Genomic DNA, 16124 nt, shown 5'->3' with positions numbered 1-16124 from the left:
TGAAGTATCAAGTTAAAAATTGGTGAAAAAATTGTTTTTTTTTCTAATAATGACAATTTGTATTAAACTTTTAAAATTATCTATAATATTATGCAATAATCTGATAAAAAAAAAAGAACTATAAAAGGTAATAAGGTGATAAAAGAATGGTGTCCATAATTTCCAGATTAAAACGTTGTTTTTTTTCTAATAACTGACAATTTGTATTAAACTTTTAAAATTATATATTATATTATGCAATAATCTGGTAGAATAAAAAGGGAATTACAAGAGGTAAAAAAAGAATAGTGTCCATAGTTTCCAGATTAAAATTTTTTTTTAAAAAGTCATTAAATTCTCAAACTGCTACTTAGATTTAAGTTCTTAAATGTTGATGGATTACTAAAAAAACATTTTTTAAAAATTATTTAGTGCTGAATAATTACATAATTTTCGTTAAAGTATTTTAACCAGGCTTTATCGTATTAATTATATTAATCTTAAATTCTAGCTAAGGTGTGTAAATGAGGTCTTTGATTCGGTAAACTGTGGTGAAAAACGTGGTACAGCATGTCCGCATCTTCGGTGGAAGAACCGGGTGTCCAACAATTTAGCACCTGCACTGGCTTAGTAATGTTGTGGAAGAATAGAAGAAAATGCTCCGGATAGAAAGGTGAGCGATTCTGTATCCGCTAACGGAAAATGTAAATAAAGAACGACTGTATTTTTGTTGAAAGGCACAAAGGCATTTTGTATTACTTATTGGCAACAGCTAGCAAATGATCGGTCTGACTGGCGGAGGTTACTGAAAGCAGCCAAGTATGACTTATGTCTGTAACGACCATCTAATTAGAAGAAAAGTAAATTTTGAAGTATATCACATTTTTTTTTATCTTAACTGTTAAATCTTTAAAAAGTATTTCATTTTGCTGCTGTAGCATTTTATCGAAAAGTAGACCAATTAAAAGAAAAATAACTAAAAGTTAGATTCATTATTTTTCATAACTTCTCATTCTAGTTATTTTTCCATTATGTAAATATATACATAATTAAATGGGCGAATTTTAAATAGCTTTCGCTATTTACATTGCATGAGTTAACAAGAACTTAATCCTAATAACGAACGATTCGCTTATTGTGCAATCAAATCGCATTATTATCTGCAATGAAATCTGAACAAAGCGCATAAAAAATCCAATTAAATAAATAAAAAATGCTTCATTTCAAAAATAACCAAGCACAAAGTTGAAATATAATTTTTGCTTTTTTTTAAATATTTTTTTTCTTCGCAATTTACTATCTAAGAGGAATATTTTATTTTGCACGCATCATAGCCTCAATATTTCATTTTTCATTCGTTGAAATATGATTTCATCTTGCAGCTCTTCATTTATATATCATTCTCTATATTTTTTTCATTCTTTCAGTTTTTTATTTTTTCTATTTTTTATTTTTTTAATTTTTTTATTTTCCTATTTGTTTTTGTTTTCCTTTCAATTTCGCTTTTTCTATATTAATATTATTTTTTTACTTATGCATTATTAACCCTCCACACACACACACACAGCAAATCTATTCACAATTTGATGGTAAAAAAAGTATGATTTTTCTATTTAAAATACAATTGCAATGATAAAAAAATGAAATGGAATCCACTTTTATCAGCGCAACACATAAATTTGACCCATTTCCGTTTATTAAATTCCATGTCGAGTGCAACGTGAAAAGCGCGTAAAAATAGAGAAATTTTATGCCGGGCAATTCAAAAATACTAGCCTTCAACAGCATCAACAACAACAAAAACAACGGCAATAACAAAATAACCGAAAAAAAATTATATTATATATAGAATGAACGAAAGGTCTATAAAATAAGAAGCCCCCTTGAATAAACGCACCGTACATCGCAGTAGACAGATTGGGCAAGCTAACCTAACCCAGACTAAAATACGCGCTAAGCCGTGCTAGGCTGAGTTGTAAAAGCCAACGTTGAGAGATGTGCAAGTATTAAATTAAATCAAATTGAATTTGTAAAAATAGAAAAAATAAAAATAAAAATAACGCAATTTTTAAATAAAAAGTTACCAACATAAAATGTAACACAAATAAAAATAAATTTAAAAAAGCCATTTTATTGTATGAGTATATAAAAAAAGAAACCTTATCTGCATATACTTCCACATACCAACAACAACAACAACAATTTAATACTACATACATCACACGTTTTTTCCAAAGCTTAAACACAATATACATACATACAGCACACGTATATTGTACGTGTGTTGGTTGCACTGCTTACAGCTCTACTTCCAGATTTTTGAAGTCATTTTTAATGTTCAATTTGGTCACTTGTGTTTTTTTTTTGTTACTTATTTATTCTCTTCTCATTCGTCGTAACACCCTTCTATACTCTAGTGTTATCCTTAAACTGTGTTAAAGTTAAAAAAGTATACAAAGTCAACAAAGTAAAAAAATTGGCCGACAAACAAATGCCAAAATCTACATTTTTTTGCTTTCCTTTAGGCTATCAGCTGTCATATGGTAAGACAGTTGAATGGCATGAAAGGGAAGAAGTGTACATTACTAAAAGTAGCAGCATACAGACGTCAGCGTCAGCGTCAGCATCAGCGTATTTAAGATTTGTTTGTGCATTTTTCTAAGCGTACATATGCTTAGCTCGAGTTTGTTCAGGACTTTGTTTAAAATTTTTTTTATATTTATAGCCAGCCATTCAAGTTAAAGGAAGAGAGGAGGGGTAGTTATATTATAGGTAGCTACTTTATATTTGATTCAATACGTTTAAAAGGTTTTGCACATACTTCATTCTGCTTATGCTTTTGATTTTGGTTTTGCTATTGCTTTTTATTTTTTCTTCCGTTCCGTTCCGTTCGGTTCAGTTCAGTTCAGTTTATTCGTTCAATTCTATTTTCTGACAATAAATATTGATCGAAGCATTTCAATAAAGGGTTAATGTGTAGTGATTTTGCGGTTGACAGTTAAGTTAATTTGCTTGAAAATTTGGTAGTTGAAGTTTATTTAGGGTAAAATTGTAGAAATTTTCAATGACCGTTTCGATCCGGTAACTACCCAACTACCCAACTGCTCAACTGCCTAACTAGCTAACCTTTCTGGTGGTTCCGACGGTATACGTGCGTCGGATGAAATACTCTTTCATCTAAAATGAATTTGTTTATGCTTACATGGCTGTTTGTATTAAAATATTTATGTCAAACTCATTGCATTTGGGTAAACACAATAGACAACTGCAAACTCATCAAGGAAATTGACTATACGAATAAATATAATAAAATCCAACAACAACTAAGTTAAGTAAAGGATGTAATTTTACTGAAGTTGTGGTCATTGAGGTTTAAGCATTTTAAACTATCAGTTTTTTGAAAAAAAAATTTTATCAAAAAAATTAAACCCGAGATGAAATATGTTTGTACATATGCTGTATCTGATGGATGTTGTGGTTTGTTAGTGTTAACTTTTAGCTATGAAAAATAGAAGTATTTCAATGTAATACAGAATTTATACGTTACATATGTCCAGAACTTACTAAAAACTTTTAACCACTTTAATTTTGAAACAGAAGTAAGTCATGAGGTTTCGTTATTTATCTTTAAAACATTACTCTTACTGCTTCTATAAAGATACTTATTTATCTAATGCGCTTTAAGGAAATTCATGAGTTGTAAAAAAAATTATGTACAATGAAAGGAATTTGTTCATTCTCATACGAATATATAGCTTTTGCTCTAATTAGTGTTCAAAACGTGTGCTAAATTTTGCTTAATACAAAAAAAAATGTTGTTATTGTAGTTTACTATTTTTCGAAAAACGTCTTTATACATTTTTTTACAATATTGTAAATTATTAATAACTGTACTTATAAATAAGTGGTGATCCTACAAACTGTGCAAATTATCGAGGGATCATTTTTTTAAATATAGCAACTCAAGAGAAATATGTGAAAGATAGAAGCCAATCATCAACCAACTGATTAGTAAGTGAGCATTTTTGTTTTTCTTAAAGATCTTTCAGTCTTTTCCACGTGCTGTGGACGTTATAATGAAGCAGTGGTGTTTTGTAAATTCCAAAGTGTTTTTTGGAAAAAATATCGTTAAATAATAGAAATACTTCGGAAAATTAAGGTTCGAATTGATTATAATTATAATAGAATATAAAGAAAACAACGATTCAATACAAGTTTTACAAGCTTAAGTCGAGAGTTCACTAGCCAAATACTCTTCTTTTAAATGCAAAAATTTTCTCAACTAAAGGTAGTTAAAAAATCATAAGACCATTTGTGATTTTTCCTATAATGTGAGAAATGTTCTCCATTGGTTTTGTCACTGTTAATGTAAAGCCATTTCAACCGCTCTTATCAACAATAGTCCATATTTCATTTCCACCGCAAAATGGCCCATACAGTCACATACATACATACAGAATTACAACTGGTGCGAACAGCTCAGATGATACAGTCTGCCCTGAGCAGAAGGGAATCAACGGGTATGATTACTTTTGACATCGCCAAGGCATTTGACAAGGTCTGGCACGACGGCCTTATAGTTAAAATATCTCGATTTGGTATCCCAGTCGGGTTGATCAAAATCCTTGGCAGCTTCCTTCGCGAGAGAATGTTCCGTGTAAGAATTAACAGTACCACCTCATCAGTAAGAAGAATAGAAGCGGGTGTTCCTCAAGGATCCCCGCTCTCCCCCTTGTTGTACAACATCTACACGTCTGACATCCCAATGCTAAGTCCTTCGGTATTATCATTATACGCAGATGGCACATGCTTGTTATATTCTGATAAACTTGTAGAAATGTGACCAACATGCTGCAGGAGCATATTAATCTCAGCCTGGGGTTCTTCTATAAATGGAAAATAAAAATTAATAACGAGAAAACTAAAGCCCTGTTTATTACACGTAAACACAGGCAACATCCACCGAGAGTAAGAGTTGATGACATCGTGATTAATTGGGAGGATAGCATTAAATGCTTAGGTATCACGTTTGATAAGAGATTTACTTGACATAAGCATATACAAGTCAAAAGAAACAGTTGCGCTAAAACATTGCAATGCTTACAACCTCTTTTCAAACACAACAACCTTAGCGTGAAGAACAAAAAACTGATCTATAGCCAGATAATTAGACCAGCATTACTTTATGGGTGTGTCGCGTATAGCAAAGCTGCCGACTCTACATATTATACAAAAGCTACAAGTCGCTCAAAGTCAGGCTCTCCGAAGGCTCTTCAAAGTGCCTTGGTACATCCGCACAAACGACATGCTAAGAGACCTTAGAATAGACCCGATCAAAAAAAACATAAGGGACAGCGCCCTGAAGTTATATGCGAAAATTGATTGGCTATGTTATCCTACTTACCACTATCTAATCTTAGAGTAATAACTCTCTGCACGGGGAGATACGCAGATCTTAGATCAATCACTGAATAATCGTGAAGCTTATAGGCAATACATAAATTAGTCAATGAGATGGGTGGGACCCTGTAGTACCCCCAGCTATCAAAGAGTAAAAGTGCTCAATTGCGCTGACTCGAAAAATGGATCAACATACAGTCACGAAATGCAAATCTAGCATCATCTTACATATTAAGGGAAGAATCAAAAAATGTCAATATTTGTTCTGAGAATATTTGTGCTCATGATATATAATTTTATAATATTATTAAGACAAACGAATTAAATCAATCAATCGTTACAAAATAATCTTTAAATAATATTTTTTTTAATGTAACAGTATGTCTCATGAATGCCGTACATGTCTTCATGACCACATGAATATCTTCAATTGCTTTCATGAACTAAGTTCTACCGGTAATAAATCACATGATAACTCTGTCTTCGGAGAATAATTTGACAAACATTGTTTTTTACTTAAAGAAAAGATATTCCTAAACAATTACTAGTAATTATCAGCTCCTTACGTGCTGTTATATTAAAAGAAGTTGCAATTAGAAGAGGACTCTGTAAAAGCGATTTATTATAATTACAAATCTGATCTTGTATTTTTATAAATTTTAAGTATATTAATTATTTGTATGTAAATAAAATCGGTTATTAAGAAATTTAGAAAAAAAGAAGAGTGGATGGACGAATGCCCAAAAAAAAAATAACGTTTTAATAGCTGGTTGCGAAATAATTGCATTAGCTGAACTGTAATTAATTTAGTTTAAATTTTTTTGTGCTAACATAATGAATGAAAGGTATAGCAGAAAAAATATAAAGTCAGTACTTCTTTTAATAGGTGGTGGTTTTTATAGTATATTCATTTGTAAAGTTAAGAATTAAAAAAAGTAATTTTTATCTAAGAAAACATCTATTTTTCATTATTTAATATCTAACGGTGCAATAAAATGGAAAGGTTAAAGCAGCCCTATTTGTAGAAAGTAGTTTTCAAATTGTGAATTATTTTATTTCAAATAAAAATGATTTATGGATAATCATTGCCGAAATTTATACAGAATTGCATATCTACCCCAGTATAACAGTTTATTGTAAACCTTTGCATATATGTACAGATAAGACAGAAGTTCATATAGACAGAAGTTGTCATCAAGTATTAATTCTAACATTAAGGGCTCCGAGCGAAAATTAAGTTATATTATAACTTATCGAAATTGGTATTGCAATGGATTATAAACGCATAAATATATGCGAAAAAATTTTTATCATAGTGGTTATAAATATTATATATTATGTTACCAATTTTAAAAAACATCTTCAAATGAATCGAAGCAACTTTTTTTTGAAAAGTTGTAAAATAACTCCAATATTCGGTCTCTGTTTATACTTTGTAACTTATGGAAACGAGTGCGCCAAAGTATAAATAAAGAAATATATGTAAATCTTAAATAGCATGAATTAATAATTTATAATTCTCACGGAGTTTATTATTTATTGGAATGGGGTGATCGCAAAGTACTCAAATTATTTAAGGTTTAAGGCTCAGTTAGTCGATAGGTAGCGTAAGAACTTAAGCGAACCTAAGCCAAAGCAAAATGCACAACTAATCACACCTGTGTATTTCACTTTGACTTAAGTTATTACGATACGTATCAACTAACTATGCCTTATGCCAGCTGCACTACAATTAATGTATTTGTGTGTGAGATTAGATATGGACAGATATTGCTTTCCATCATCATCTGAATAAAAAGCATTATTGCCAATTGTATTCTATGCATATTTTTTTAATAATTGTCTTTGTATTTGAAAATAAAAGTATTGTACAGGAATAACTTGCTAAAAAAGCGAGGATTAAGTAAGTGTTGCACCGTAAGCAATTAGCTAGGCGCTTTGACTTAACTATGGGGAAACAGTGTACCAAAGTGCAAATCGAAAAATCTGTATAAAACTTCACGAATATGAATTTTTAATTCTCATAAGGTTTACTTATTTATTTGAATAAGAAGGGCATTATGTATTGAATTGGTTTAATTGGTTCTGCAGTCCTAGAGCTGCGTTACAGTTAATATATATGTACATATATGAGATTTGGTATGTAAAGAAAGTGTATTAAGATGAAAAATAAAACGCGTTATTTTCAAATATTTTAAATGTTAAACAATTATACTTTTATATTTGAAAGTGAAAAGTGAAAAGTGTGGTGTGAGAACGTTATTAAAACAATAAAAATTGAATAGTTGGATGTAGGCAATCACTTGCACCTGGAGACCATAACAGTTATAATTCAAAGCAAAATTAGCTATTGTGGCTTATCATTCCGTTTTTATAATAGGTTACAGACATTATTATTATAGTTGTCAAAAGTAATTGTTATTATATGTCTTTTACTATTCCACGCACAAATTCCTGCATTCTGCTTTTATATTAAAATGGAAAAATAATTATTTTTGTGGTCTTATGAAACGAAAAACTCGAAAACAACTATTATTTTTTTAAATCAAATATATGTATAAGTCACAAGCCGGTCGTATTATTTTAAAATACAGCAAAGTAAAACGAGTTCTTGTGATCTCACAAACAAATGTATAAAACGATTGATGCAGATAGAGAATAATTTTGGTTTTACTTACCATAAAAACATTTTAGTATTTTTCAAAGAGACTAAATAATCTTCTTTACACTTAAATAATTAACCGAGATCTTAATAATTATAAAGAAATTTATAAAAAGAAATTATTATTACCAATTTTTTTATTATCACTTTTTACTTATTAAACTTTTCTTCAAGATCTGATTAAAATTTAAAAATCTTTTGAAAGAGTGTGCTAAACTAAAATAAGAAAAGGAATGAGAATAGCAATATCACAAATATGGAGCAGGACTTTTTTTAATTAATAGCCAAACCAGTATTAAAAAAGTAGTTAGTCATTCTCTAAGAGTTGTGAACTTCGTAATAAATAGAATTTCATAATAAAGAAATATACATTTTCGTATATGCAAAAATTATTTATTATTAATAGTTTTTCTTTTTTTTCAATTGTATCTGCACTGTCACATAATTTTGGTCACAAGCTTTTCAAAAGTAACTACGACAAAGAAGTAAAACTTATGAATTTGGTCAATTAGAAAAACAATTTAAAAATGTATTACAATTTACAGTATAATTCCAGTATAATCCCCTTCAAATTTAGGTCAAAAATGGTCATTTTTATATTTTTTTATTTACCTCAAAAACTATGACAGATAGAAAGTTGAAATTTAGTGTACTAAATACTGTAAGTTTGTATATTACAAATTTGATTCAAAAGAAAGGCCATCTTAAAAACAAATTTAGAAAATTTCATTTCCATATTTCTACTGGTTCAGAAAATACAGAATTTTGATCGGCTAATTTCGGTTTTGACACACTGAGCGTATATCAAATCAAGCACACTTTTGTAGCGGAAACCCTGTTCTCCATTCCGAAGACACGACAAAGCCAACGAAGTAGCTGAGTTTTTATGCGCTTGACTATATCAATGTCGCGATATTGCTCATACAGCTCATCGTTCCATTTAATTTAATACTCGTTGTATTAAACGAGTATCATCACAACACGTTAATAACCATACATCATCCGAAGTATTCATCACTGTTGGTAATGGTCCTTACAGCAGGATAGGCATGATAAGAGATATGTAGAGCTTAACTCTATTCATACATTTATACAAAAAGAAAACCTTCCCTCTTCGAATTATATATTACCATATTCAATAAGCAATTTATTATATTAAAAATGTTTTCAAACAAAATACATATAAAGTAAATATAAATTAGAAAATTCATTGAAACCACAGGTATAATGCAATACAGTAATAAAATTGTTTCAATGGATTTACTATCGAAATCCCTTGGCAGCCACTAAATTGGCTTTACTTTATTGCTGAAGTTTTAACCTAATTTTTTGTGGCTTATAAATAAAAATAAAATAGTAAAAATAGTAAAACATATTTTTGTGAGTCTAAACAAAATTACAATTTTATAATCGTTGGGAGCATTAAAACTGGGTTCGCCTCTGCACCGAAACAGAAGTTATAAAACAATTTGTGTATGTTGAGCTCATAAAAATGGATTTTAAATATAATTTTCGTTATGTATTTTATTTAGTGTACTGTATTCTTTGTTAGTGTACTTAGTTTGTAGTGTTGTTATTGTTTCGTTTTGTGGTGTAACACTTATTGGTTTTTGTATAACAAAAGAGCTGCTTGCGATGCATCTGGATGTATGTGAATGCACGTATGCATAAATTCGAATACACAAATATGAATGCATAATTTTTATAGGCAAAAACAAAAATTCACAATGACTGGAGCATAGGATGTGCGAGTTTATTTGGTTTACAAATGTGCGCAACTACAGTGGAAACCGGAATAATATGAAACTCATTTAAGTCATTATTTGCGTCTACGTTACTTGTTCCCAGTTGAGTCATAACACTTTTGTATTTTAACAAAAATCAACTTAATATGCATTAAATGAAAGTAAGCCATAATGAATATAATAAAGAGTTTAGATTGAGGAATATAATTGCTGTTGGTGTGTTCAAAATATTTCGAGAATTTTAAACTATTTAATCTTTAATGTTTGGCAAATCTCCTTGGTCCATGCCACACTTGTATAATTCAGGATTAAAATTAGTTTTTATAACAGTTTTCGAACAGTTTACTGCAATTGGTGGATAAAATTTTAGTTATACTTTGATGCTATTGAAAATGTGATAAAACTAATACATGCATATTATTTCTCTTCTGTCAAGTTTTGATTTTATCTATTTGACATTTTCATAAGCATTTTATTCTTAATGCTAGAAAAGAACAGTAAATAATAAAATTAAGAAATTTTTTATCTAATTTGTGAATACCAAAATTAATGTTTAATTAATACTCAAAATATATCTTTGTTTATTCACACATACACTACCAAGTGAATTTCATATATATAAATTTTCAATCTCCAGAATTCAACAAGTGTAGCAATTATCAAAAGTTAATGCACCAAAATTTATCCTCAAGAATTACTCATATCTGGTATAGCCCACTTAAAGTAATCTCTCTTTGATATCATGCATTATTGCCACCGCAGCTTCCAGTTTGAGCACAATTTCTCGGATTTTTTTGTTAAAAAAATTATTTTTTATATATCTTTTAGAGCTTGGGAATTAAAAAAAGATCGGGGCTTGGTTACATTTCTGGTAGTGGCAGTATTTTATTTTGTTTCACCACAAATTGTTGTATATGTAATAAACAATTCAAAACAAATTTTTTAAGCAATTGTTTCATGTCTAATATTTCTATTTGATCAGCAATCTTTCCTAAAGGCGTTTGTAGTCTTTATAAACTGTTGGATGTGACATAATATCGTTGCAAAATGCACTATTTAACATTTTGACTAGAAGTTAAAATTTTAACATTTTGACTATTTAACATTTTGAGTAGTAGTTTAAATTTATTTTACTTCTAGTATGATTAAATCATACCATTTATACATATATAGACATATTTACATGATATACATAGAGTATATTATTTTGAAATTTTTAAAATGTTTAAATTCAATAACAATATATACTTGTATTTTAAAATGCAAATAAATAGTCATACGTAGGCAAGAGGCCACTAGAAACATGACTCCCTCATTCAAGTGAAAGTAAACCACCCTTATAGGTAATCTTGACTAAGTCCCTAATCTTGCAGGATGATAGTTCTGCTAGGTCGGTAAATAAATCGGCCCAAAGATTTCTAATTTACTCCTAGCCATTAACGGATACTGACACTTGAGGTGGAGTAGAATTTTTATTCTCATATACACAGTCATAAACCCAACAAATGTCTTTATAGGATAGACAGTGATACCGTAATCAAGATCGATCTTGAGGCATGACGAAAGGGTTCACCTGCATAAGTTTGTTTACCTTCTGTGGAATGGTTCGATAGTCAAAATGAGATCCGAATAGAAATAGAAATTATACAGTTTATGGGAACAGCCGACTCTTTCAACTGTTAAACTGTTATTTAACAATCCTATTATTTAAAAATGATCATTTCCAAAATATAAGCGTGAAAATATATTCTATTTTCTTAGTGTTCGTTTCCCCTAGTGGGGCATACGACAGCAGGTATACTTAAATATACTTAACTATATGTTAATTTTATGTTCGATTTTCGACTGTTTTCGGTTTATATCCGTTAGTAGTTATCTAAATTTAAATATTGTTATTATTTGCATCACTCGTGCACGTCATTATTTTTCTTCATCAGTTACAACATTTTGTTATATATTTTTACTGTTATTGCTGTTGTTGTTGCTGTTGTTATGATTACTACCTTTATTTTCTATACCATTTTAACTCGTGCCAATATGATTTTCGTTAAAAAGCTAAGCTGCAATTTTCTAAACGACATCCACGAGTGTGTTCCATGCACATTAGTAAAATGTGCTTTAGCTGTTTGTTATAAAAGTTTTGTTAAATTTGTTTTTACGCTCAAACACATAAACAAATATACAAATACACAATAGAAAACAAACAACACCAAACATAAAACAAATACACAACAAAATAGTCGTAAAATATTTTCCGAATACGTGAGTGTTTGCATATAAGTCAGTAAATTAATGTGTGAATGGTTACGTGAGTGTGTAATAAACCCCAAGTGATTTCCTAAAATGGCGCCCTGCTTAGCACAGACACACACCAATTTAAGTGCGGTGCAGACTATCATACTGGTATGTCATACGAGAGAGAAAAACGTCGTATGACACACAGGTATGATAGTCTGCCACCTTTGCCAACGTGTTGGCGTGCTCACCAAAATTTTGGTGAACAGCTCTCGCATACGCGTTGTGTATGATAGTCTGTCACCCCTAACGATTCATACGTCATACAAGAGCAGTTTTGCCTTGCAAATTTATTGCAAGCAGGTGGAATATGTAGAATTATAATATAAATTTAATATGTTTTTTATTATTTTATTATAAATGTATTTATTATTATTATATTTATTATTATTAAAATTACACTTATAAATTTGTGTTAAATATTTGATTGTATCTTAGTTAAAAAAAATATAAATTTTTACATAAAATTCTTATAAAAAATTAAAATACAATTAAATATTTTATGTAATATATTAATATTTTATTTAGTTTATTAAATATTTTATTTTATTTTATTTTAATTTATAAACGATGATTATAAGTAAAACTTTTTTAAAAAAACATCTTAATATAAACATCGTTAAATTTATGATCTACGCCCAGTAATAAAAAAATGTATTGAAAATTGATCGTAATAACAATTAATTAATAACCCAAAATTTAAGACATAATACTTTGTATTCTAAATATGCTTTTCTTTGTTAAAGCTTCTTATTAAAATAAAAGAATTTTAAATGTTAATAACCTTTAACTAAAAAAATATGGAAATGATCAAATTTCTTGAAAAACAAATAAGATATATATATTCTTATGTATATACATATATACATTATTTGTATGATCTATTTATGAAAAATTTCTTAAGAAATTTTACAGGTAGTGAATGAAATTAAATTACGGTCCTTTACTGATCTTTTCATTTTAACTACTGTGCTTAATGACCAATAAACCTGAAAAAATTATGAATATGGATGCAGATAAAGCATTTTTAGATGCTTTCATCGAATGTTAACAAAAGTAATAGCTGTTTGTGGGATGTCCAAAGCTGTGAATATAAAGATCGCAAAAAAAAGACGCGGCATATATAAGATATACAAAATTATAATCAATTATAAGCAAAGCGCAACCTATACGTTAACTATCAATTTTATCAATTTTAAAATTTTATTTTAAACACACAAATTTTCACAGCACTACCCGCAAAAGCACTCTTCAAAAATTTTGCCTACTCTTGTGTGTCATATCTGTTCAAATTCGGTCGCTAGAAGAAATTTGAGCAAGAGAGAGCGCAACTCGTATGACACACCAGTATGATAGTCTGCACCCCACTTTAAGCGGTTAACATATACTCGCATACAGGCTTGCATACCAAAACGAGTTGGCATACGTGAGTAAGTCAGTCATGCTGTGTGTGTCTCTACTTCTATTTAAATAAAATTTTAATTCTACCCTGGGTTATTTGTCAACCTTTTACCCGAAAATATTGCATATTAACACACACATACACACACACAAGCACGCAAATAGTGTGCACTCAATATATTTTCGTATACATACTACCCCGCCAATATATGCGAATTACCACAAATACAAGCGTAACTTTATTAAGTGCGACGCACGCGAGTTTATGAGTTTCGGATATGTTTTTCTTTTTTTATTTCTCTTCTGACTTTCTATGTTTATTTTACAATTTCAAGTTTGACTTCATGCTGGTCTCTTGGACGTTTATGCTATCATTAGTAAGCTGCATCAGTTACACTCCATATTCGTCTATTTGTTTGTCAGCATGTCTTTGTGTTAGTCGTTTATTTTGTCAAGTACTTTCGTACTTTCGTACTTTCTCTACAAAATTCAGCAGTTTAAATCCCAAATTCCCCAAATCCCATTTGGCTATCACCAGTCACATCAGCTCTTCCTTGTGTATTTGTATTTATCTATATATTTATATTAATGTTTGTATACATACATAACTCATATGTATGTTGGTGGCATGTGTATATATAGTTATGCATATTTGCGTATATTGAACAGCTTTTGTACGTAGAAATGCGCAAAAATGTCACTCATACGTTCGGTAGCCCAAAAATTGACATAAAATTCGGCATTAAATTAAATTTTATCTGAACATCAATTTATATATATGTATAAATATAAAAAAGAGGAAAATATAAAAATATCAAATAAAAATTTGGTATTTTACGTTTTACTGTTGTTGTTCATTTTTCTTTTTTGTTTTTTTTTTTGTTATATTACTTATCTATTTTCGCAATTTCTGTTTTCAATTTTATTTTTATTTTTTTTATTTGGAATATTTTTGTATCATTTTATTATTGCAGTTAAAATTTCTGTTGACGTATTTTATTGAAAATTTTAAAATATAATATTTGCATTTTTTATTAAATATGAAAATACAACAAATTATTTATATTTAAAAATAAAAAAGAAATGTTGAAATATTTCAATAAATTTTCATATTTTTATAGACACTTGACAACGTTCCGTGAGTGGTTCAGTTTGATATGCTGTGGTTATGTGGATTTTTTGCAATTTCGTATTGTTGATTTTGAGCTTTAAATATTATTTTTTAATTTGTAATATCTTAACAGCTTAATTAAAATGTATTGATATAGTTAATAAGAGAAATGTTAATAAAATATAAACTCTATTTTTAAATGCTTTTAAAAGATGATTATACTTTTTCAATAATTAATGCGGACGTGCCATATTCATGATAAAATATTTTTACATTGTCGTGGTTTGTATATTTAATTTATATTTGAGAATATAATAAATAAAATAACAGAGTGGTAAAATAAATAATTTATAATTTATTTCGTAGAGAATTTGAAAACATTGTATACAGTATATATGCGAACACATTTTTTTTGTTATTTGTAAATTTTAAGCCATATTTATTTGCAGGAATTTATTAAAAAATTTTTCATCCACTTTTTTACTATTACTATCTTAAGTTTCTTGTTATTTCGGCATTTGTATGCTTTTAGCTGGCACTTTGACTTAAATGTCACAACGCGTTTTAAGTTGAAGTTTGAAGTAAAGTGCTTGAGTAGGACCATGTATAACCATTGTGATGTTTTCAATACATTACTTAAATTTTTTAATAATCTAAAAAAAAATATTTCTTCTTGTTTGCAGTTTCTTGTTATTTCGCCAATTTTGATGCTTTTAGCTGGTATTTTGACTCTTGCTAATTTTCATGTATATATTTCGAGCAAATAGAGCACGCTACGCTTTTCCTTAAGTGGGCCTATTTACGCTATCATGAACGTGAGAAGAACGTGACGACAACATGAACTTAACATACAGTTCAGTTTTCACTATCATGAACTGTTATGAAGCTTGAAATTTGTTTTGTTTTGTGTAAACGTATAAAATGCTTATGTGTAGCAGTGCAAAACACAGAAATTCAAAATATACACAAACACCAAAACATAACATTGTATATGCATGCGTCTCAAACTGAAAAAAAGCAACAATTTTCGTTGCTTAATATTCATGAACTAACATCATACTCTCTTCCCTCTCCAATCTATCGAAAACCGGTTTTCAAGTTCATGTTCATGTTACGTTCATGATAGTGTAAATTGGGCCAGTGAGTGATATATTTTATAAATTTTTCTTCTTTTTTAGTGCAGTTTTTAAACCCTTATTTACGATTTGGTGTTGTTAGCTGCTATTTAGACTTTTGGTTATTTTGTTGTAGACACTTTAGCTAATTTATGCATTGCCAATTACGTGGGCTAAGTAAGGTAACTTCGTAATTGATATAAATTGAGTTGAGTATGGTCATTTACAAATATACAGTGCCCCATATTCAATATGGTATATAACTCATTCAATTTAGTATGTAATCTTGAGGATTTTCATTGTTTTTATATTGATTTATTATACTAATTGCAATTTCCACAATTAAGAACTGACTTTAATAGACATGTGAATTATCATGTTCAAAATACCTTAAGTCGTTTCGACTATCTTATATA

At 29.1% G+C, this 16124-nt stretch overlaps 1 long non-coding RNA gene across 2 annotated transcripts; it reads left to right on the top strand.

The window, feature by feature from the left end:
- Positions 1–369: 369 nt before the first annotated feature.
- Positions 370–14688, top strand: LOC119668630. Of its 2 annotated transcripts, XR_005251519.1 has the most exons (4): positions 370–440; positions 491–652; positions 717–839; positions 14604–14688. It is a non-coding gene; the product is annotated as an uncharacterized LOC119668630 (long non-coding RNA). The 2 variants fall into 2 exon arrangements; XR_005251517.1 differs by having other exon boundaries at positions 370–652.
- Positions 14689–16124: the final 1436 nt, after the last annotated feature.

This window comes from Teleopsis dalmanni, chromosome 1 (assembly GCF_002237135.1).
Source record: "Teleopsis dalmanni isolate 2A chromosome 1, ASM223713v2, whole genome shotgun sequence".
In the NCBI taxonomy this organism is placed as follows: domain Eukaryota; kingdom Metazoa; phylum Arthropoda; class Insecta; order Diptera; family Diopsidae; genus Teleopsis; species Teleopsis dalmanni.
Note: the sequence above shows the minus strand (reverse complement) of the source record. Positions and strands in the feature narration are given on the sequence as shown.